Raw genomic sequence first — 24,099 nt, forward strand, 5'->3', positions numbered from 1 at the left:
TCCCGGGTCCTCCTGCAGCCGCAGGGTCTGCTTGCTCTATAGTTACACCCCTGCTTCCATGGTATTGAACCTTTTTTCTTATGGGTGGTAAGAAGTTACCATTAGACCATCATCCATCCGAGGGCACTTCATGTTGTCTCAGGCATAGGGCTGGGGAAAGGGTGAAAGAACCAACACTCTTTAAAGCTGTAGAAACCCATTATACAGGTATTATTAAGTGTAATCAAGAGCAGCCTCTCCCAACTCACACAGTTTCATTTATTAATGGAATCTATTTTAAAGATTAATTATGGGATGCTATAAATTTCACACTATGCCACTGCATTATATCAGATGATTTAACAGAATTTTACTGCCCTTCATTTTTGCCAATGTGAGCTGTAAAATATCCTCTTTATTTCATGTTGTATTTCAGATGAAACACTTCTCATCATGTAGTGAACCAAACTTACGTCACAAACTGCCTGTGATCATATAAAGACGTTGTTTCCTTGAAGCTCCAGGCATCTCTGTGAATATCTTGTGGTTAAATGGATATATAGGCTTCAATTCCGTGAGGATTAGTAATCCTGTATGTAAACAAGTCGAAAAAAAAATTGTGCTTTGTATTGCAAGTCACGCATTAAATGCAATGTTCTCCTTTCTCCAATTGTAATTAGTTATAATTGTGTAACACAAGGCTTGGGTGCAGGATCACAATTCTATTGGAGGGGTGTGGCCAAACCCACATATAGAACAACACAAGAGTAGATGGTACAAGACTTTTTGGGTTGAAGCCCCTTTATTTTAGTTCAAGATATTGTTGGGTTTCAAATGCTTGCACAGTGATATATATATATACATAAAAACGCTAGGTCGGTGCACACAGAACACAAAACGGATGCCTAGGTGCTGGAACATTACTTCAATAATATCAAAGCAACAAACAGTCCGCACGCATAGGTCTTAAATGAAAAAATAAGTGTAGTTTATTCAACGTTTCGGCTCAGCTACATGAGCCGTCTTCAGGAACCATATATATATATATATACTGTAGGTATTGTCAGGGGCAAATTCACTAACCTGTGGAAATTCAGCTGCGACGGCTTCGCTCACATTGGCACACTTAGCCAGGTGAAAATTTGCCAGGACTACCATAATTCACTAAAATGCGAAGTTGCGTCCAGGGCGCAGAACGATGGCAAAGTTTCGCTAATGTTAATTTGGCAAGCAAAGCGAAGTTGCGCTAGCGTTGGCTAATTTGCATATGGTGGGAAGTTAAACATGAATGTTGCAGCAAATACATTACACTACACAAGTCCAGGGAACCTTAAAGGGATACTGTCAGGGAAAAAACATTTTTTCAAAATGAATCAGTAAATAGAGCTGCTCCAGCAGAATTCTGCACTGAAATCCATTTCTCAAAAGAGCAAACAGATTTTTTTATATTCAATTTTGAAATCTGTCATGGGGCTAGACATATTGTCAATTTCCCAGCTGCCCCAAGTCATGTGACTTGTGCTCTGATAAACTTCAATCACTCTTTACTGCTGTACTGCAAGTTGGAGTGATATCACCCCCCTCCCTTTTTCCCCCCCCAGCAGCCAAACAACAGAACAATGGGAAGGTAACCAGATAGCAGCTCCCTAACACAAGATAACAGCTGCCTGGTAGATCTAAGAACAGCACTCAATAGTAAAATCCAGGTCCCACTGAGACACATTCAGTTACATTGAGAAGGAAAAACAGCAGCCTGCCAGAAATCATTTCTCTCCTAAAGTGCAGGCACAAGTCACATGACCAGGGGCAGCTGGGAAATTGACAAAATGTCTAGCCCCATGTCAGATTTCAAAATTGAATATAAAAAAATCTGTTTGCTCTTTTGAGAAATGGATTTCAGTGCAGAATTCTGCTGGAGCAGCACTATTAACTGATTCATTTTGAAAAAAACATGTTTTCCGATGACAGGATCCCTTTAATAAAATAGAGTTGTTATAGTAAATCGGTGAAGTGCCAAAATGACGTCACGCTGGCGAATTTTCGCTAACGTTAGTCACTTTGGCTTTTAGTGAATTTCCCCCACAGTATATTTAGAAACCAGAGACAACTTTCAGGACGGAGGCCTATAACCTCTTGAGGCCAAGATTTGTCATTTACATGACCCATGTCAAGAGATCTATGTGTGTTTATTACATCATATCAAGACAGATTTGGTTAAGATTTGGTTAAGATTTGGTTAAGATTTGGTTAAGATTTGGTTAAGATTTGGTTAAGATTTGGTTAAGATTTGGTTAAGATTTGGTTAAGATTTGGTTAAGATTTGGTATATTGAGGTTCCTGTGGCTTCTTGGCATTTATTCAATTTCCTGGTGTATTATATACAGACATGGCTCATTTAGCCTCAAAATACTTTCTATATATTTTTGGAAAGTCATTGTTGAAATATATATTTTTTTTCTACATGGCTTGCAATAAGAGTTCCACCAATACCAAAAAACATAATTTTGGTTGAGGCCAGGCAGGTTCTTCCAATCTCATCTCAGAAAACCCATTGTGTAGGGAGCACATTTGTGTATTGGGCATTATTTTTATGAAACTGGAAAAATCCTTCCCCCAACTTCTTGCCACAGATTATAAAGCCTGGAATTGTCAATAATGTCACTGTACACTTGGGGGCCGATTCACTAACTTCGCGTGAAGGATTCAAAGTAAAAAAACTTCGAATTTTGAAGTTTTTTTTGGGCTACTTCGGCCATCGAATGGGCTACTACGACCTTCAACTACGACTACGACTTCGAATCGAACTATTCGAACTAAAAATCATTCGACTATTCGACCATTCGATAGTCGAAGTACTGTCTCTTTAAGAAAAAACTTCGACCCCCCAGTTCGCCATCTAAAAGCTACCCATAGGCTTTCCTACGTTTTTTTGATCGAAGGATATTCCTTTGATCGGTGGATTAAAATCCTTCGAATCGTTCGATTCGAAGAATTTTATCGTTCGATCAAAGGAATAATCCTTCGATTGTTCGATTGCACTATTTGCGCTAAAAATCCTTCGACTTCGATATTCGAAGTCGAAGGATTTTAATTCCCAGTCGAATATCGAGGGTTAATTAACCCTCCATATTCGACCCTCTGTGAATCGGCCCCTTAAGGATTGCTTTCAACTCAACAATGGGTTTTAGCTCAAACCATGGAAAACACCCCCAGATTATTGTTCTCTGGCACCAAACTTTATCATCGGCATTATGCATTCAGGCATTTAATGGTCTCCTGGCATCTGCCAAACCCACACTTCTCTCTCACATTGCCAGATGGTGAAATGCCATTTGTAACTCTATTTTTCCAGCTCTAAAAATTCGAGATTTACGAAAACCTCTAATGCAAAAATTTCGTCAGGTAAAAGTTGTTGAGGTCCTGTAGAAGTCCATGGGAGCTATGCGGATCTCATTGGACCATTTTTAATCAATTTGGAATTTTAGAGATTATCATATTTTTTATGGCTGGTAATTGTCCGAAAAACTCAAGTGTTTAGAGGTTTTAGGGATATTTTTTTTTTTTTGGCTCATCCTCCTTTGGCTCAGAGGTTTTTTTATTTAAATTTGGATTTTCTAAAAAAATTCATGGCATTCATGATTTTAGAGAAAGTGAGTTTAGTCGTGGTTTCAAATACCTCTAAAACCACTGAAATTCGACCATTAATAAATAAGCCTCCACAGGACAGGTTTCCACTGCTCCTGAGTCCAATAGCCTTAAAGCCATTTCAACAGACGATTGGGGGTAGATTCACTAACGGGCGCACTTCGCCAATCGCCAATGCGATACGAATACGCTCATTCATTAAAATGCGAAATTTCGTCCGGGTGTCGAATGCTGGCAACTTCTCTCTAGCATTACTTTGGCAGTGCGAGCTTTTCATAGTGAAGATGTGCTAGCGGTCATTTGTGCCTAGCGAAAAAGCGCTTAGGTCAATTTGCATACAGCGGGTAATTTAAAGTTATATGGACGTCTTTATTATAAATGTTGGTGCAAATGCTTAGGGGCTGATTCACTTAGGGTCGAATATCGAGGGTTAATTAACCCTCGATATTCGACTAGGAACTAAAATCCTTCGACTTCGAATATCGAAGTCGAAGGATTTAGCTCAGATAGTACGATTGTAGGATAATTCCTACGATCAAATGATTAAATCCTTCGAATCGAACGATTCGAAGGATTTAAATCCAACGATCGAAGGAATATCCTTCGATCAAAAAAAGTTAGCCAAGCCTATGGGGACCTTCCCCATAGGCAAACATTGACTTCGGTAGCTTTTAGATGGCGAACTAGGGGGTCGAAGTTTTTTTTAAAGAGACAGTACTTCGACTATCGAATGGTCGAATAGTCGAACGATTTTTACTTCGAATCCTTCGATTCTAAGTCGTAGTCGAAGGTCGAAGTAGCCCATTCGATGGTCGAAGTAGCCCAAAAAAAACTTTGAAATTCGAATTTTTTTTACTTCGAATCCTTCACTCGAAGTTAGTGAATCGGCCCCTTGAAGTTACCACTTTTTCTAATTCCTAGTCAGGGAACCTTAATAAAGACAAGAGAGTTAATGATGTAAGTGACAGAAGATTGAGGAAGATCTGGCTACTTTTTGGCACTTCGCCTGGTCTAAGGTGGAGAAGTCAACTCTGGTGAAAGTGGTAACGTTCAGTAAAATCCGCACTTTAGGGAATTTGCGGAGTAACGATCATTCGACAAAACGAAGAGTCGATTGCGAATGAACGCTAGTGATGGTCCCGTTCGCTAGCGAATTGGTGCCTGTTAGGGTAAGGCCAGACAAGGAGATTTGGGGAGATTTTGTCGCCTGGCAACTTATCGCCACGTCTTTTGCGCGACTATCTCCCCGAACTGCCTCAGCGTTTTTTCCCCATAGGCTAGAACAGGGATCCCCAACCTTTTGAACCTGTGAGCAACATTCAGAAGTAAAAGGAGTTGGAGAGCAACACTAGCATGAAATATGTTCTTGGGGTGCCAAATAAGGGCTGTGATTGGCTATTTGGTAGCCCCTATGTGGATTATCAACCTACATTAAGTCTCTGTTGTGCAGTGCACCTGGTTTTTATGCAACCAAAATCTGCCTCCAATCCATAAATTAAAAAATAAGCACCTGCTTTGAGGCCACTGGGAGCAACATCCAAGGGGTTGGAGAGCAACATGTTACTCACGAGCTACTGGTTGGGGATCACTGGGCTAGAATAAAAAGTCACCTGCGGTAATGCACACGCGGCGATGCGTTTTCAATAGTCGCCCAAAGTTGCTTCACTGAGGCAACTTTGGGCGACTATTGAAAACGCATCGCCGCGTGTGCATTAGCGCAGGCGATTTTGCGCTGTAGCCTATGGGGAAAAGATGCTGTGGCAGTTCGGGGAGATAGTCGCGCAAAAGACGTGGCGATAAGTCGCCAGGCGACAAAATCTCCCCGAATCTCCTCGTCTGGCCTTACACTTAGTGAATTGGTCAATAGCCCTAGCCACTTCACTCCTTAGTAAATCTACTCCTTGGCATTGCTTTCTTGCACTGACATTGCCTCACAGTTTGGAAGTCAGCAGCAAATCTTCCAACCAAGGACGTGACATTTTAGATGTAGTGTCTATATAGTTTTGACTAAAATACTTTTGTATTATAGTGTATCTGGGAATCTAGCCCTTAATGCCTTTGTACACTTGAATTTTATCTTGAATAAATGTTTCTATTATCACAAATCAGATAAAAAAAATTGCTCACATTATAAAGTGGTTCATGACTAAGAGGTTTGAACATTTCCCTGGTCTTCCAAGTGGAAAAAGAGAATATCTCCAGGCATTTGTTACTTATGTGATATCAGCCTTGTCCTACGTTGAATATTACTGTCTCTCTTCACAGAGCTCGATAGATATGACACATGGGTTTTTTTTTCTGCTTTGAACTTTGTGGTAGGAAAATGTCTGTTTTACATAAATATTTTTAAAGAATGTGGAAAAAAAAGTGAGAGTTAATTGGTCCCTCGTGTATTTGTCTTGTCTTAGCAAGAGTGTAAGACTGATGTGTTTGAGCACCGTAATACGGATATTAAATATGAAAGCAAAGCAATGACATTGGATGCAATAATGTATTTGACAAAAAAATGTCCATCTAACGACAATGTCAGGCACTAATGGCTTTTTCTGCTCAGTGGGATAAAACTGGATCCGCTTGTCCTTGCCAAGATCCTCCCTTGTGAGAGAGACAGAATGAATGTTTTGACATTTAAGTGGGTTGGCGATTCTTCGGTGCAAATACAATATCCAGAATTATGCAAATGAAGGCAAATAGACAATGTGTGGATTGTGTCTGCAGGTAAGAACCTCAACACCAGGAGGATTTCATTTCATTGGGACAAATTCACTTAAAGGAAAACTATACCCACCAAACAATGTAGGTCTCTATTAAAAGATACAGTAAAACAGCTCATGTGTAAAATCCTGCTTCATGTAAATAAACCATTTTCATAATAATATACTTTTCTAGTAGTATGTGCCATTGGGTAATCATAAATAGAAAATTGCCATTTTAAAAAATAAGGGCCGCCCCCTGAGATCGTAAGATTCACTGTGCTCACATGCAAACCACATGTAAGGTCACATGAGCCAATTAACAGACAGAGTTCTGCCTTTTGCTTCCTCACTTCTTCCTGTTACAGTTAGTGTTGTAGTATTTCTGGTCAGGTGATCTCTTCCTGTTACAGTTAGAGCTGCAGTATTTCTGGTCAGGTGATCTCTTCCTGTTACAGTTAGAGCTGTAGTATTTCTGGTCAGGTGATCTCTTCCTGTTACAGTTAGAACTGCAGTATTTCTAGTCAGGTGATCTCTTCCTGTTACAGTTAGAGCTGCAGTATTTCTGGTCAGGTGATCTCTTCCTGTTACAGTTAGTGTTGTAGTATTTCTGGTCAGGTGATCTCTTCCTGTTACAGTTAGTGTTGTAGTATTTCTGGTCAGGTGATCTCTGAGGCAGCACAGATAGAGTCACGAAATGGTGGTTCAAGGCAAGAGATGTAAAAGGGCAATATTTATGTAAATATATATTCCAGTTTGGTAAGATTCTTTTATATGTCATTCAATTTCATATAAACTATCTGTTGCTTAAGTATTCATTTTGGGGGTATAGTTTTCCTTTATGGGCAAATTTTCGCCTGTGAAGACTTCGCCACACTTCGTGCCACTTTACCAGGCGTAAATTCGTTATCACTTCGCTAATTCAATAAAATGCGTCTCTGCAGCCAAATGCTGGTGAAGTTTCGCTTGTGTTAATTTGTCAGCGCGAGCCTTTCGTAGCAAACTTTCGCTAACATTAGTTTCTGCCTATCAAAACTTCGTTATTACTTTTAGGTTTAGGTCAATTTGAATAGGGCGGGTACATATAGATCATATCTATGTCTTTATTAGAGATGTTGGTGCAAATGCTTGAAGTGGCCACTTATTATTACACATGTCCAAGGAAGCAAAAAAAAAGACAATAGAGATCCTCTAATGTCCTATATATGAGCCCCCCTAAAACAAATGTGGCATGCCCCTCAAATGTTTAAAAAACAGTTTTAACAAAATTTGTCACAACTTTCAAAGACAATCCCACTTTAAAATATGAAAAAAACGCCAAGTTTTTTTTTTAACATTTTGATTAGTAATGAGCAAATTTATTCGCCAGACGCGAACTTGCAGCAAATTTCCGTGTTTTGCCACCAGCAAATAAATTCGACAATTTGGATCGAAAATTCACCAGCGTCAAAGTTTTTTTGATGCCGGCGACGGTTTCAGCGCTGGCTACGATTAATGGGTGCCCATTGACTTTAATGGGCACCGCTGTCAACTTCGACGCCAGTGCCAATTTTGACGCCAGCGAATTGTTGCTGGCATCAAAATTCGTGTTTTGCAGATTTTTCTCCATTTCGTGAATTTCGTGGGAAATTCGAAAATTTCGTGGCGAAGCAAACGAGACAAATTCGCCCATCACTAATTTTGATAACTTTCCGGCATACAGAATATGATGTCACTGACATAAGATTGATAAAATAGGATTAAAAAATCATGAATTTTTCAGAATGTATTAAACCCCGAAGTCCAAATCAGAAAATTCGGCATCTCAGACCTGTCGAGGTTGCATGTATGTCAATGGGAGAAGTCCCAATGATTTTTTGATGTGCGTTGGGTTTCGTGAAAAATCCATAAAAATCATGAAAATCCGATATAAAATCGCAAAAAAACTTGAAAATTAGATTTTTTTCCCCAAAGCAAAATTTCAGGAAAATGTAATGATAAATAAGCACAAAAAACCCGATCGGAGTTTGTAGCAGAAAATATTGAGATCCATTCGGACTTTGAAAAATAACCCCTGAAATGTTACCATCTGGCCCGGATTTGCGGCAAGGCCGCATAGGCCCGGGCCTAGGGCGGCAAAAAAATAGGGGCCACCCAGCCGCATTATGGGGACGTTCGCGTCCCCGTTCAACTACACCAGCTGCGCTGGTATTTTTTTGCCGGCGCGCTGGGAAGGCGGGCGCTAGGACCGCGCGGTCGCCTGGTCGGAAAAGAAATCCGGCGCTGGTTACCATTACCTATTTCCATTTTGAAAATGAAAGGGAATCCAGACAATAACCCTTCTCTAGTCAATACAAGTGCTTCTGCTATATTTGCTCAAAAGTCAGAAGCACCAGTGCATAGAACAGTGATCCCCAACCAGTAGCTTGTGAGCAACATGTTGCTCTCCAACCCCTTGGATGTTGCTCCTGGTGGCCTCAAAGCAGGTGTTTATTTTTTTATTTCTAGGCTTGGAGGCAAGTTTTGGTTGCATAAAAGCCAGGTGCACTGCCAAACAGAGCCTCAATGTAGGGTGATAATCCACATAGGGGCTGCCAAATGGCCAATCACAGCACTTATTTGGCACCCCAAGAACATTTTTCTCGCTTGTGTTGCTCCCCAACTCCTTTTACTTCTGAATGTTGCTCACGGGTTCAAAAGGTTGGGGATCCCTGGCATAGAATAACAAATGATAGGCCTTTAATAGCAATTACATTTACAGTGAAAATTGTAATCAAAGTACAGTATATGGGAAAGTTGCTTAGACTTGCAAAAGCAGAATAATAGCCATACGGTATATAAAATGAGGATATGAACACCTGCTTTGCTGTGTGCTGACACTACGCCATGCATTATGCACATGTGATATTTGTACATAATTAACTATAGAGAAACGGTGACTGGAGAGAAAAAATCCAATAATCATTTGTCTGATCCCCCGGGGAATGTGAAGGGAAAATAATCAACCTGGTGAGAAAAATTAGCATTTTTCTTTTGAAATTTCTGCCCTACGCACATCAATTAACTATTAGTGATGGGCAAATCTGTGTCATTTCGCCGAAAAATGAGCTAATTTACAACGAAATTAGCGAAAAATTTGGAAAACGCATTGAAGTCAATGGGTGTCAAAATAATTTTGACTCACATCAATTTTTATACACAAGACTATTTGGTCCAAATGCATTAAAGGAGAAGGAAAGGCGTGCAGCACTTGGGGGTGTCAAATGTTAGGCACCCCGAGTGATTGTACTGATTTACCTAACACCCTGGGCCGGTGCTCCTATCAGCAGAAAACTGCACCGACCCGGAGTTATACCAACGAGCACCATGGAGCCATCCTCTTCCTTCTTCTTTCTTTAAATATCCCGGGGCAGACAAATGCACAGTTGAACAGACAGACAGGCTATATATTGCGGCCAGATACGAAGGCAGAATACACCAAAAATCCAGTGGTATAATTAGAGCATGCCGGCCCCCCCTGCAAAAAAAATCTTCAGAGGGCGCCCTACGCACTCCAATCCCTATCCTCCCACCCACTTCCCGCCCCACCCACATCCTGCTTCCACCCCACCTGACTCCGCCCACTCCCCCCGACTTGTGTCTCACTTCCTCTCCACAGGTAAGAGAGAGGCTGGGGAGGAGGGTTTTTTTTATTATCTATAGAGGAAGCAGACCCCACAGTCAGGCCCCCCTGTTCCCTGGGCCCCCCTGTGACTGCGGAGTTTGCTTCCTCTATAGTTACCCACTGCAAAAATCATTAAAGTTTGCAAAGGTAATTTTGTTGTGTTGATTTTGTTATAAATGGTACCGAAATCTCAGGCACCCACCAGTGAATAAAATCTGTAGGTTAGTTTCCGGGCTGGAACAACTGAAGTGCAGACAATACTTACCTTCCCACAATCATTAATTTGGGCTTAGGCTATTAAATGCGCAATAGAGTAACATTTTACAATATTTTACTACTGTTCATGTGCGAGTAGGCACTACGGACACTGGGAAAAGGAGTGTAAAGTGTTGCTGAAGTGCTTAGTTTTCTCCTTGAGGATGAGCAAATGTTTTCACCAGCTGTGAATATGTTTACAAACCTAATAAAGATTCTCACCTTCCATGGGGCGAAGTGGCCATACTGAGAGAAAATTCGCCAGAAATCCCATCCGCAGGGACAATTTACTAACAGATGTGGACAACAATTCACTAGTGAAAGAGACTGTCCCTATAGCAGTTTTGCGCCCTATCGCAGACGAATTTTCGCTCTGGCGAATAATCATTACTCCACAAATTCACTAAAGTGCGAATTTTACATAACATTACCTCTTTCGCCAGAGTTTCCTTCACCAGCTTAGACCTGGCAAACGGATAAGATGATGCTACATGCTCCTGTATGCCGGAAAGTCATAAAAGTTGTAAAAAAAAATGCTGGCGTTTTTTCATATTTTAAAGTGGGATTGTCTTTAAAAGTTGTAACTATTGGAAATTTTTGTGTTAACATTGTTTTTCCAACCACTTGAGGGGCATGTCACATTAGTTTTACGGTGGGCTCATGTCTAGAACTTTAGATGATCTCTTTTGTCTTTATTTTGCTTCCTTGGACATATTTAATAATAAGTGGCCACTTCAAGCATTTGCACCAACATCTCTAATAAAGACATATAGATGACATATTCAAATTGACCTAACCATAAGTGTATATTAACTCGCTAGGCAGAAATGAACACTAGCAACACTTTGCTATGAAATGCTCGCGCTGACAAATTAACGCTAACGAAACTTTGCCAGCATTCAGCTCCAGAGACGCAACTTTGTATTTTAGTGAATTAGAGTAGTGGTAGTGAATTTGCATCTGAGGAAGTGGCATGAAGCGTGGCGGAGCCTTCAAAGGCGAAAATTCGCCCTTTATTCAATTTGCCCCCATGTATTCTGCTGCGCTGGGGAGAAAAAGGCCCATTGACTCACATGCATTTGGCAAAATATCAGCATTTCGTTAAATTTTCCACGGTTTCGCAAAATTTGAGGTGAAACAAAATGGATCAGTTTCACTCTTCACTAGTGCCTTACATTTTGGTACCACTAAGTGAAGTAGGGTTTAAAGGTCCTTTAACACATTAAGGGGATTATTTAGCAAAATTTTTCACTATTTTCTGGAAAGAAATCCCACCAAATCCACACAGACCTTTCCCCCTCTATTCACGAAAATGTATTTTGCGGGAAAAGACTCGAAGAAATTGTGAAAAAATCCAAATCGTAGGTTTTTTTCAGATTTGTGGCAGAAAATTTAACTTTTTCAGATCTGACGCCCAAAAATGCGAAATCTTCGGAATATTGATAATATCTTCAAAATGTCAAGGACATCTGCCATTGAGTTTTACATGAACTCTGAGTTGGAGTACGTTTTTATTCAGACTTTTAACGGCATCAGGGTTAAATAAATTTCAAGAAATTTAATTTTTTTCCTAGGAAAAAATTGTGGTTTAATAAATTTCAAAACATTTAATTTTTTTCCTATGAAAAAATCGTGTTTTTCCCTTTAAAAGTCCGACCAGAAAAAACTGGACTTTAATAAATATCCCCAAGGGGTCTATTTATGAAATGTAGTGTTTCTCTGGGCGAGTTTTTTTTTTTTTTTAAAAAAAAACTTGAATTTTAGACAGATTTGTTGTGTCCCAAAGAAGCAAAAAAATTGAATCTGAAAATACTGCAGCTAAAACCTGTGAAATTTATGTAAAAGTTAATGGCAGTGGTCCCTTTAACCATTTGAAGATGCTTTTTCCTTCTGGTGTTTTGGGGTGTTTGATGTTGGTTTTTGCTCGAAAACTCAACAAATTCAAGATTGTCGCATGACAATTTAAAAAAGTTGTGCGATTCGAGCCCCAAATCAGAAAAGTCGCACCATTCAAATCATCACAGGATTTTGTTGCGATTCTTTATTGCGTTGATTTTTTCAAAAATAATTATTGGTAACTTCGGGTTTCGGAGTTTGGCCTCATTTTTTTTTTTTATAGGGAGAAAAAGTCGAGTTTTAGTAAATAATCCCCTATTCTGAAACTATTTGTCTTATAAATTTACATCAGTTTTAAAGATTTACAAATGTAATTAATTGTTCCAATAATTGTTTCTATACTCATATTTTCGAATTCTAATGTCGCATTTTGAAATTATGCAAAAACATATTGTCACCAGCTGCCTCAGCTCTAGCACAAAAAAACGATTAAAATATCAAAAATAACATATTACAAATTTGCATTGGCACTTCATTAATTTTAGACAAATTGCTACAAACGTAATGAGGAAATCCTTGTATTGCAGCGCTCAGCTACATCATTATTCAAACTAATCAGACATCATTTTATGCATTTTAATAAAGTCTGCAAACTAACCTTTCATTTTGGGATCAATCTACAAATGATATTGAAAAAAAATGGAAATTCTAGATGATTTGTACCAGCCTCATTCTACAAGGCAGCAAATATTCAGGGTGAAACAGGTACAAATAGCTGAAAACTGGCTGCAAATGTCACCATTTTAATCATGATTCTCCCAAAGGCTAAGCAAATATAGACAGTGTACAGTATATCACATAGTTACAAAGTTAATTTGGGTTGAAAAAAGACAAAGTCCATGAAGTCCAACCCCTCCAAATGAAAACCCAGCCCCATACACACACCCCTGCCTACTTTCACATGAATTCTATATACCCATATCTATACTAACTATAGAGTTTAGTATCACAATAGCCTTTGATATTATGTCTGTCCAAAAAATCATTCAAGTCCCTCTTATAGTCATTAACTGAATCATCACCCGGCAGTGCATTCCCCAACCTCACTGTCCTCACTGTGATGAACCCCCTACTCTGTTCCTTTAAATGAAACTTCTTTTCCTCTAGTCTGAAGGGGAGGCCTCTGGTACGTGATTCTCTTTATGGGTAAAAAGGTCCCCTGCTATTTGTCTATAATGTCCTCTAATGTACTTGTAAAGTCTAATCATGTCCCCTCACAAGCGCCTTTTTTCCAGAGAAAACAACCCCAACCTTGACAGTCTCCCCTCATAATTTAACTCTTCCCTCCCTCTAACCAGTTTAGTTGCACTTAGTCTCTGCACTCTCTCCAGCTCATTTATATCCCTCTTAAGGACTGGAGTCCAAAACTGCCCCCATACTCCAGATGAGGCCTCACCAGGGACCTATAAAGGGGCAGAATTATGTTTCATCCCTTGAGTTAAAGGAGAAGGAGAAGGAAAGGCTTAAAGTAAGTAAGCTTTATCGGAAAGGTCTATATAAATACACCAGTAAACCCTCAAAGTAATGCTGCTCTGAGTCCTCTGTCAAAAGAAACACCACATTTCTTTCCTTCTATTGTGTACTCATGGGCTTCTGTATCTGACTAACTGTTTTCATCTTAAACCTCCAGGGCTTGGGCTTGAACATGCTCAGTTTGCTCCTCTCTCCCTCCCTGCTGTAATCTGAGTCCAGAGCTATAAGTGAGCAGGGAGAGACTCAGGCAGGAAGTGATGTCACACTAAGTCAATATGGCAGCTGCTATACTAAACAAACAGAGAGAGCTTCTAGAGCTGTTTACTCAGGTATGGTAAAGCATTCTGCAGAATAAATATAGTCTTATATCTTGCAGTATTGTGGCTCGTCTATTGGCAATAAACTTCTTCTGTAGCTTTCCTTCTCCTTTGATGCCCTTTTTTATACAAGACAGAACTTTATTTGCTTTAGTAGCCACCGAATGACACTGCCCAGAATTAGACAACTTGTTATCTACAAAGACCCCAAGATCCTTCTCATTTAAGGAAACTCCCAACACCCTGCCATTTAGTGTATAACTTGCATTTATATTATTTTTGCCAAAGTGCATAACCTGCATTTATCAACATTGAACCTCATTTTCCAGTTTGCTGCCCAGTTTTCCAGTTTAGACAAATCACTGTGCAAAGTGGCAGCATCCTGCATGGAACCTATAGTTCTGCACAATTTAGTCTCATCTGCAAAATATGAACTATTTCATCTGGCAGATACACTTATATAATTTCCCTTACTTTTTACTCCCTTACAATTAATTGTACCCCAAGGGTAAAATCCCATAATTCAATGCTAAATATAAGGATGGTTAAGATAACAAGCATGCTTAGAACATGGGCTATAATGTTCAGTAATCATTATCCATTAACCGATGTTCCAAGAGAGTAAAGAAGAACCACCTGGATTTATTCATCAGGAAAGAGGAGTCAAGGGTTTGGTTGGCATAGGAAATTAAACAATACAAAATTCAGCCACTCCAGCTGATCGTTTGTATTTGGAGAGGCTGCAAATCCTCAAGCATTCCCAAAAACACGTTTCTCAAATTATGGACAGCACCACATACTCCAAAAACAATAGTCTCTTAATGATAAGGGTGTGAGAATCCTTGGTTGGCAAAATTGGTTGTGGTCAGGGCATGCTGGCCAAAAACATCCAAAAAAATCATCTCTCTGATTTTCTGACTTCACAGGGACTCCTGCCTCGTGTTGCAAGTATATCATTCATGAGTATTACCTCGGAACACTATACTCATAAATAGTGATCGGCAAATTTATTCGCCAGGTGCGAATTCACTGTGAATTCCCGCTATTCGCCGCCGGCGAATAAATACGCAAAACCGCTGAGAAAATTTGCATTTTCGCATTTTTGCAATTTTGCAATTTGCATTTTCCCTAAAGAATTTGTTTCAAAAATGAGACAACGGCACCGCTTTTCGGGAAATTTGGGAATTTTTCGGCAAAGCGAAACTCCCCAAATTCGCCCATCGCTACTCATAAATATAAGATCCACTTTCTCCTAAAGGCACATCAAACTCAATGATACCACTTCTGACTAACTTCTGACCTGTTTCAGAAAATTAGCCGAAATGCAAAGTCTATGGGCGACCACATATTTTAGAAGCGCAACAAAAATTTTCACCCATTAGAGACTTATTGGCATCATTTTTGCTGAAAATTTTTCGCTCATCACTACTTCTGACTCTCGAGACAATAAGCCAGTCAACATGGTACAAACGAAGTAGCAAAACTATAATTCAGTTAGTAACAAAACCCAATGATTTCATGTTTGATCCATGAAAACCTTTAACAATAAACACATTGCTTGACATTTAGAAGGAATCTTTCTAAAAACTAGAGGCAAATTATAGGCTTCTTCATTATACATTTCTAAAGAGAATAGAACAAATTACTTCATTTCAGTGGTTTCGTTCCATTAATTAAAAGATTGCCTTGGAATGGTAAGCATCCAATTATATCATAATCTATAAGAGGGATAATGTTTGTTCCTTCACATTTAGGAACAGAGGGATATGAAAAAGAGATAACTCTTAAAAGTTGTCCTTTTAAGGTCAGTTAACACATTTTATTATAATTTTCTGAACACTGATGGATTACGGTAAAATATAGATTCATAGAGATGTTCTACATACTTCCTAAAACTATAGGACAAAACAAAGATCTGCTAGAAACACAATTATCAAAATCCAAAAATGTCTCAGAATTTTCTGAAAACTACTCTGACCAAATCCGCACAGATTTTTATCCCCCTTATTTATCAACACATTTTCCCAAAAATTTGTTGTGCGGGAAAAAACCTCAATAAAGTCGTGAAAAAATTTGAATCGCACAAATTTTTCGGATTTGACGCCTGAAAACCACTAAATCTTTGGATTATTGCACAAAACCCAGCGCAGATCAGGGTATCTTCGGAACATCTCCCTGAGTTGGAGTACTTTTTTATTCCGATTTAACACACTTGGCATGGCCGTATTTATATTAAGTAGGGATGCACCGAATCCAGGATTTGTTTCGGAATTCGGCCAGGATTCAGCCTTTTTCAGCAGGATTCGGCCAAATCCTTCTACCTGGCTGAACCAAATCTGAATCGTAATTTGCATATGCTAATTAGGGGCGGGGAGGGAAATCACATGACTTTTTGTCACAAAACAATCATATTTAAATTAGGATTCGGATCCAGGTCGGTATTCAGCCGAATCTTTTGCGAAGGATTCGGGGGTTGAGGCTAAATACAGTCCTGACCGTTGGGATTTAATATATAACAAAAAAATCACGTTTTTATTTACACAAAAAATTGTGTTTTGCCACCTTAAAAAGGCCAATGAGAAAAAAATGAAATTTAATAAATAACCCCCATAATATTATTTCTAAAAGATTTGCAGGAATATGACAAACAGTCTGGATAAACATCGCTAAGCAAAATCCAGGCCCGTTTGCTTGTCACTCACAATTCTACTTTATATTTTTCATGCACGCAAATTCTCTAGGCAAATTTAAATTACAAATATTGTTGGCCTGTGAATGTATCTCCATTACTAATGTATTAGTTGTATGATAATGCTTCTGAACATTTATATTGCCCGTGTTGTTCCTTCCTAAGCCTTTGTCCATCTGATCTGTTTCATACCAGCTCTTCTCTTCTTCTATATGTAAATCATGGGGACGGGGATTAGCAGGCAGCTATCTGACTGAACAAACAAAAAGAAATGGTAAAATGCAGCAATGAAAAGAAAAGTTGTCAAGTAAACTATAACCTATATAGAATATATCAATACTTAATTAAATGTAAATATTAAGATCCCAATAGGTTGGCTATTATGCTTGTTAAAGGCATTAATAGAACCTGTTATCACCAGCATAACCCAGCAGGACATTCCCAAACCACACTATCCTCAATGTGAAGAACCCCCTGTGTTACTTTAAATGACAGTTATGTTCCTCTAGTCTTAAGGGTGGGTGGGCTCTGGTTATTGGTCTTTGTTTATGGTCTTTGTTTATAGAAATTTTTAATGTCTAAAATGTCCTCAGAAAACAACCCCAACCATGACAATCTACCCTCGGAATTAAAATCTTCTATCCCCTTTACCAGTTTAGTTAAACGTTCTCTCCACCTCAAATTAAACCTCAAATTAAACCTCTCTAAAGCTGGCCATAGATGCAAAGATCCTATCGTACGTATCATCGTATGATCGAACTTCCCCATCTCCCGACCTGCCACTAACCATTCAGATCAAATAAAGTAGTAAAAGGACAGATCAGCCGATGTTCTGCCCCTGACAGCAATCGTATGAAAGTTATGTCTGACCAAAGCTAGTGACAGTCTCCCTCTGAATATCGTACGATCAGCAATACATGCAGAGATATTATCGGCAGCCAACAGAAATCTTTTAACCTGTCCGATCGACCAAACAACAGATCTACGCCGGAAAATGTTGGGAATCTCCTCACACGGTCCGTAAATTGTACTAATCCTCGATTCTTACGATCAGTTCTATTTTGTGTCTATGGCCAGCTTAAAACATAAATGGTTCTCTTCCCTCCAACTAACACCAGTAACATCCCGGAAGTATCCATCATAGTTAACAATTCCACTATCACCCCCTCTCCCCAGGCCCAGTGCCTTGGGGTTATCCTAGATTCTGCCCTGTCATTCACTCCTCATATCCAGTCACTTATTAAATCATGTCACTTCCACCTAAGGAACATATCCAAAATACCATCATTTATCACCCAAGATGCTGCCAAAATTCTTATTCACTCTCTCATCATATCACGTCTAGACTACTGTAACTCTCTTTTAATTGGCCTTCCCCTCCAGAGACTGTCACCTCTCCAGTCCATAATGAACACTGCTGCGAGGCTCATACACCTCAGCAATCGCTCCTCCTCTGCCTCGCCATTCTGTCAATCCCTGCACTGGCTTCCGTTACCTTTCAGAATCAAATTCAAATTTATGACCTTGATATTCAGGGGTTTTGCGAATTTAATTAATTTTAAATAATTTTTCGGCGAAGCGAAACAGCGCAAATCCGCCCATCACTACTCTTAAAATGCACTTATTTAGAGAATCTACCCTGACTCCTTAACTACCAAATGCAAATCACATACAGTACTACATCTCTCACCCACTTCATTCCGATCTTGCCCACTCCCACACCTTGGGGCACATTTATCTAGGGTCGAATACCGTCGAAGATTAAATCCTTCGAATCGAACGATTCAAAGGATTTTAATCCATTGCTCGTAGGATACCTTCTAACATTGGCCTCGGTAGGTTTTAGGTGGCGAACTAGGGGGTAGAAGAATTTTTTAAAGAGACAGTACTTTGACTATCGAATGGTCGAATAGTCGAAGGATTTTTAGTTCGAATCGTTCGATTCAAAGTCGTAGTAGTAGTCGAAGGTCGAAGTAGCCAATTCGATGGTCGAAGTAGCCATATTCCAACCATTCCAAATTTGAAGTATTTTTTCTTCTACTCCTTCACTCGAACTGAGTAAATGGGCCCCCTAGTTACATAGTTACATAGTTAAATTGGGTTGAAAAAAGACAAAGTCCATCAAGTTCAACCCCTCCAAATGAAAACCCAGCATCCATACACACACCCCTCCCTACTTTTAATTAAATTCTATATACCCATACCTATACTAACTATAGAGTTTAGTATCACAATAGCCTTTGATATTATGTCTGTCCAAGAAATCATCCAAGTCCCTCTTATAGTCATTAACTGAATCAGCATCACAACATCACCCGGCAGTGCATTCCCCAACCTCACTGTCCTGACTGTGATGAACCCCCTACTCTGTTCCTTTAAATGAAACTTCTTTTCCTCTAGTCTGAAGGGGAGGCCTCTGGTACGTGATTCTCTTTATGGGTAAAAAGGTCCCCTGCCATTTGTCTATAATGTCCTCTAATGTACTTGTAAAGTGTAATCATGTCCCCTCGCAAGTGCCTTTTTTCCAGAGAAAACAACCCCAACCTTGTCAGTCTCCCCTCATAATTTAACTCTTCCCTCGATCTAACCAGTTTAGTTGCACTTAGTCTCTGCACTCTCTCCAGCTCATTTATATCCCTCTTAAGGACTGGAGTCCAAAACTGCCCCCATACTCCAGATGAGGCCTCACCAGGGACCTATAAAGAGGCAGAATTATGTTTTCATCCCTTGAGTTAATGCCCTTTTTTATGCAAGACAGAACTTTATTTGCTTTAGTAGCCACAGAATGACACTGCCCAGAATTAGACAACGTGTTATCTACAAAGACCCCTAGATCCTTCTCATTTAAGGAAACTCCCAACACACTGCCATTTAGTGTAGAACTTGCATTTATATTATTTTTGCCAAAGTGCATAACCTGCATTTATCAACATTGAACCTCATTTTCCAGTTTGCTGCCCAGTTTTCCAGTTTAGACAAATCACTGTGCAAAGTGGCAGCATCCTGCATGGAACCTATAGTTCTGCACAATTTAGTATCATCTGCAAAAATAGAAACAGTACTTTCAATGGCCACCTCCAGCTCATTAATAAACAAGTTGAAAAGCAAGGGACCTAGTACAGAGCCCTGCGGTACTCCACTAACAACACTGGTCCAATTAGAAAATGTTCCATTTACCACCACTCTTTGTAGTCTATCTTTTAGCCAGTTCTCTATCCAGGTACAAATACTATGTTCCAGGCCAACATTCCTTAATTTAACCAGTACCCTTTTGTGTGGCATTGTATCAAATGCTTAAGCAAAGTCTAAGTAAATCACATCCACTGCCATCCCAGAATCGAGGTCTCTACTTACCTTCTCATAAAAAGAAATTAAGTTAGTCTGGCAAGATCTATTACGCATAAAACCATGCTGGCACAAACTCATAGTATTATGATTTGCTATGAAGTCCAGTATCTTATCCTTTATTAACCCTTCAAAAAGCTTTCCTACCACTGACGTCAGACTAACTGGCCTATAGTTTTGAGGCTGAGAACGGGATCCTTATTTGAATAGAGGCACCCCATTAGCAATTCGCCAGTCTCTCGGCACTATACCAGATCTCAATGAATCCTGAAAAATTAAGTAAAGAGGTTTGGCAATCACAGAGCTAAGCTCGCTAATTACCCTGGGATGAATACCATCTGGCCCCGGACCTTTGTTAATCTTAACATGTTCTAGTCTCTTTTGAATTTCTTCATGTGTGAACCATTCATCATTAGTTGTATTACTAGAATTGGTAGTGTCTTATTCCCTTCCCTTTAGATTGTAAGCTCTTTTGTACCAGTATTGGTTGTGATGTATGTAACTCCATATGTTCTACATATGTAATTCATGTGATTTAGTTGTATAAACACATTTACTTTACATGCTGCAAAATATGTTGGTGCTATATAACTACATGTTAATAATAATATTAATAATAATTTATATCCTTCTTAAAGGAGAAGGATAGGTTTAAACTAAGTAAGCTTTATCAGAAAGGTCTATGTAAATACACCAATAAACCCTCAATTTTTATTTAAATCACAACCCATCTCTTCATCTCTTCTACAATTCTTGGTGCCACCTAAAAGCTATTGGCCTTCAATTGTTGACATTATGTAGTTCTTGAACATATAATTCTCCAATTGATATTTATAACTAAACCTCTCAAGTCCATCCAGGACAATGCCCCGATATGCCTGTAACCTTCTAGATGACATAAATATTTAGCAATTTCTCACTGGAAATATACTCACTTGGTCTATTAGGCAAGAATCAATAACATCATGGATTGCATCACAGCAACGAATATCTCAACTAGGGTTGTCACCATTCGGGGTAGAGAAGTCCGGCCAGGGGGTGAGGTGGTGATGTCACAGGGCAGAGCAGTGATGGTTTGGAGCGGAGCTGATGATGCAACTGTTAATTGGCCAATCACCCAGTCAATCTAGGGGAAGCCTGCCCAGTTTCCAAATTGGGAAGGTACTTTTGACCCAGACATCGCTTCCAAAATCAATAATATTATGGATTGCAACACAGCAAAGAATATCTCAACTAGGGTTGCCACCTTTTGGTGTAGAGAAGTCCAGGCAGGGGGCAGGGATGGTGATGTTACGGGGAGGAGCAGTGACACCACTGTTGATTGGCCAATCACCCAGTCAATCGTGGAGAATCCTGCCCAGTTTTCCAAATTAGGAGGGTACTTTTGAGCCAGACAGCCCTTCTAAAAACTGGGCGATCCGGGTCAAAACCGGTTGGGTGGCAACCCTAATCTCAACATTCTACTTTATTCTACACATTGGAGGCAAATTATTAAAAAACACTCCATTGTTAGAATAAAAAAAGCAACAAAAACTAATTTAATCCTCTATGATCATAAACTTTTTACTTGGTGGTGCCAAAAGTTAGGCACCCCCAAGTGATCGCATGTACTTACCTGAAACCCCGGGATTCTTCCAGCGAGCACCACGGAATGATCATTTTCCTGTTTCTTCTTTCTTCAAATTTCCCGGGGCAGACTCATGCACAGTACAATGAAATAGTCGGCTTTTTCGTTAAAGTTTGGCTTTTCGCTCTACTGCTCATGCGCACCCACGAGAAGAAAGAAGATGAAGGAAGTCGATCGCTTTGTGGTGCTCGTTGGAAGAACCCTGGACTGGTGCAGATTTCTCCTGATAGGAGCACCGGCCCGGGGTGTCAGGTAAGCAAATGCGATCACTTGGGGGTGCCTAACTTTTGGCACCCCCACATATAAGAGGACTTTCCTTCTACTTTAAAAAAACCTTGTAAAATGATGCCAGGGGGGGGAATGAGTGCAATTAAAAATCCATTTGTTTTCAAGGATGCCGGGATTCTAGAAAAAAGTTTTTTTTTAATCGTTTTTGATGACAATATTTTCCAAATATTTTAAAGCAATAACCTTTGTGCAAGCAGATACTGGTTATGGCGTGTACCCCGAAAAAGTTGCTTTTGTGTTTGTCTACACTACAGTGTAGTCAATTTAAGAACTGATCTCATTTCTCCACTCACAAGTACATTATTGTGTCCAGATAAGTAACCAGCATAATACAGTATGCTTAATAATCAGGGGATATAGAACAATGAAAACAAACATCTGATTGGTTGCCAGGGGTTACTGCCCAGTGTTTATAAATGACCCCATGTATATTCTATAACTGTGGGAATCAAGTGAGAATGGGAAGAAGCCCACAAAATCCATTTAGGTCATTAGGGGCAGCAAGCAGACATGGAGGGAAACATCATGGAACCAAAGTACTTCATAAACAAATGTTGGCATTTATAGGATACTATTATAATATATTTAGGTGCGAGCATGTGCATGTTTTAAAAAATGTTGTTTCCCATATTAATGAAGTTTATGATGGGGCTTGAAACGGGAAAACGATTACGGTACTTCTACATAAAATAAACTAACTGCACTTTCTGGGAGATTTAAAAAGCATTTGTGAAATGTAGGAACACCAACACATATGGGAAAACTCAGTAAATAAACAAGATTAAGGGGAACCTTTATAGAAAATAATCACACTTTTTTTCGTGATTTATTATACCCCGAGGATGGAAAAAGTCAGAAACTGAAAAACTGGCATCTCAGACCTGCCGAGGTTAATGAAACTGAAGAAGTCGCAGTGGGACATAGATTTTTATTATTGAGTGCTGTTTTTATATCTACCAGGGAGCTGTTATCATCCAATCGTTCTGTTGTTAGGCTGCTGGGGAAGAAGGGAGAGAGGTAATATCACTCCAACTTGCAGTACAGCAGTAAAGAGTGATTGAAGTTTATCAGAGCACAAGTCACATGACTAGGGGCACCTGGGAAACTTACAATATGTCTAGCCTCATGTCAGATTTCAAAGTTAAATAAAAAAATATCCATTTGCACTTTTAAAAAATGGATTTCAGTGCAGAATTGATGCATTTTTAAAAAAACTAGTGATGGGCGAATAAATTCTCGAATCACTCGCGAAAATTCGCCGGTGAAAATTCGCCTGCAGCAATTTCCAATTTCCACAATTTTTCCGTGAAAACATTGGAAATGCTCGTTTTTTGTTCGTGAAAAGGTTGAATAGCTCGATTTTGCGTGAAAACATCCGAATTTCACAAATATTTCATGAAAACGTACAAATTTCACAAATTTTTTTGTGAACCTTCAGTTTCCACGATTTCTCGCGTATTTTTCGCCTTTTCACGAATTTTGTTGGAAATTTGTAAATTTTTCTCCGAAGCGAAAGAGGAGAGATTGGCCAATCACTAAAAAAAACATGTTTTCCCATGACAATATCCCTTTAAATAAGGCTAAATAAATAATTTACCATTGCAAAATTTGGTGGCAATTGGCTTCTTCCTTCAACTTTACTGGTGACTTGGCCAAATATCCAAAAGAAGCAGCACCATGAACGATAACAACACGAGTTAGTCCGGCTGTGCTCCCACTCCTTTCTTTTTTACAAGATTGCTGATGTCATTCACAATGTTTCTCCATTAATGAGATTTATTTAATGTAACCCTGTAGAAAATTGCTCTGCTAGACTCCAGCTGGATGAGAGAAATTAAAATGCTTAATGGACCCAAACAAATGCAGCGAAAAAGCTTTATCCTTTGTTTAAATGATGATCTTAAATGTAAAATAAGAATTTCCTTTCAGAACCGGCGGCCGTAAGTGAAGTGGCGAATTTATGTCAAGTAGCATTCAACAACAGCCTGATTTCTGCAGAAATAAAAGAATATACTGTAGATGTATTTTGCTGTACAGGTATGGAACCTGAGGTTTTCCAGATAATGGATCTTTCCCTAATTGTGATCTTCATACCTAAAGTCTACTATGAAATCATGTAAATATTAAATAAAGCCAATAGGCTGGTTTTGCTTCCAATAAGGATTAATTATATCTTAGTTGGGATCAAGTACAAGCGACTGTTTTATTATTACACAGAAAAAGGAAATAATTTTTAAAAGTTTGGATTA

Source organism: Xenopus laevis, chromosome 1S (assembly GCF_017654675.1).
Source record: "Xenopus laevis strain J_2021 chromosome 1S, Xenopus_laevis_v10.1, whole genome shotgun sequence".
Taxonomy (NCBI): Eukaryota; Metazoa; Chordata; class Amphibia; order Anura; family Pipidae; genus Xenopus; species Xenopus laevis.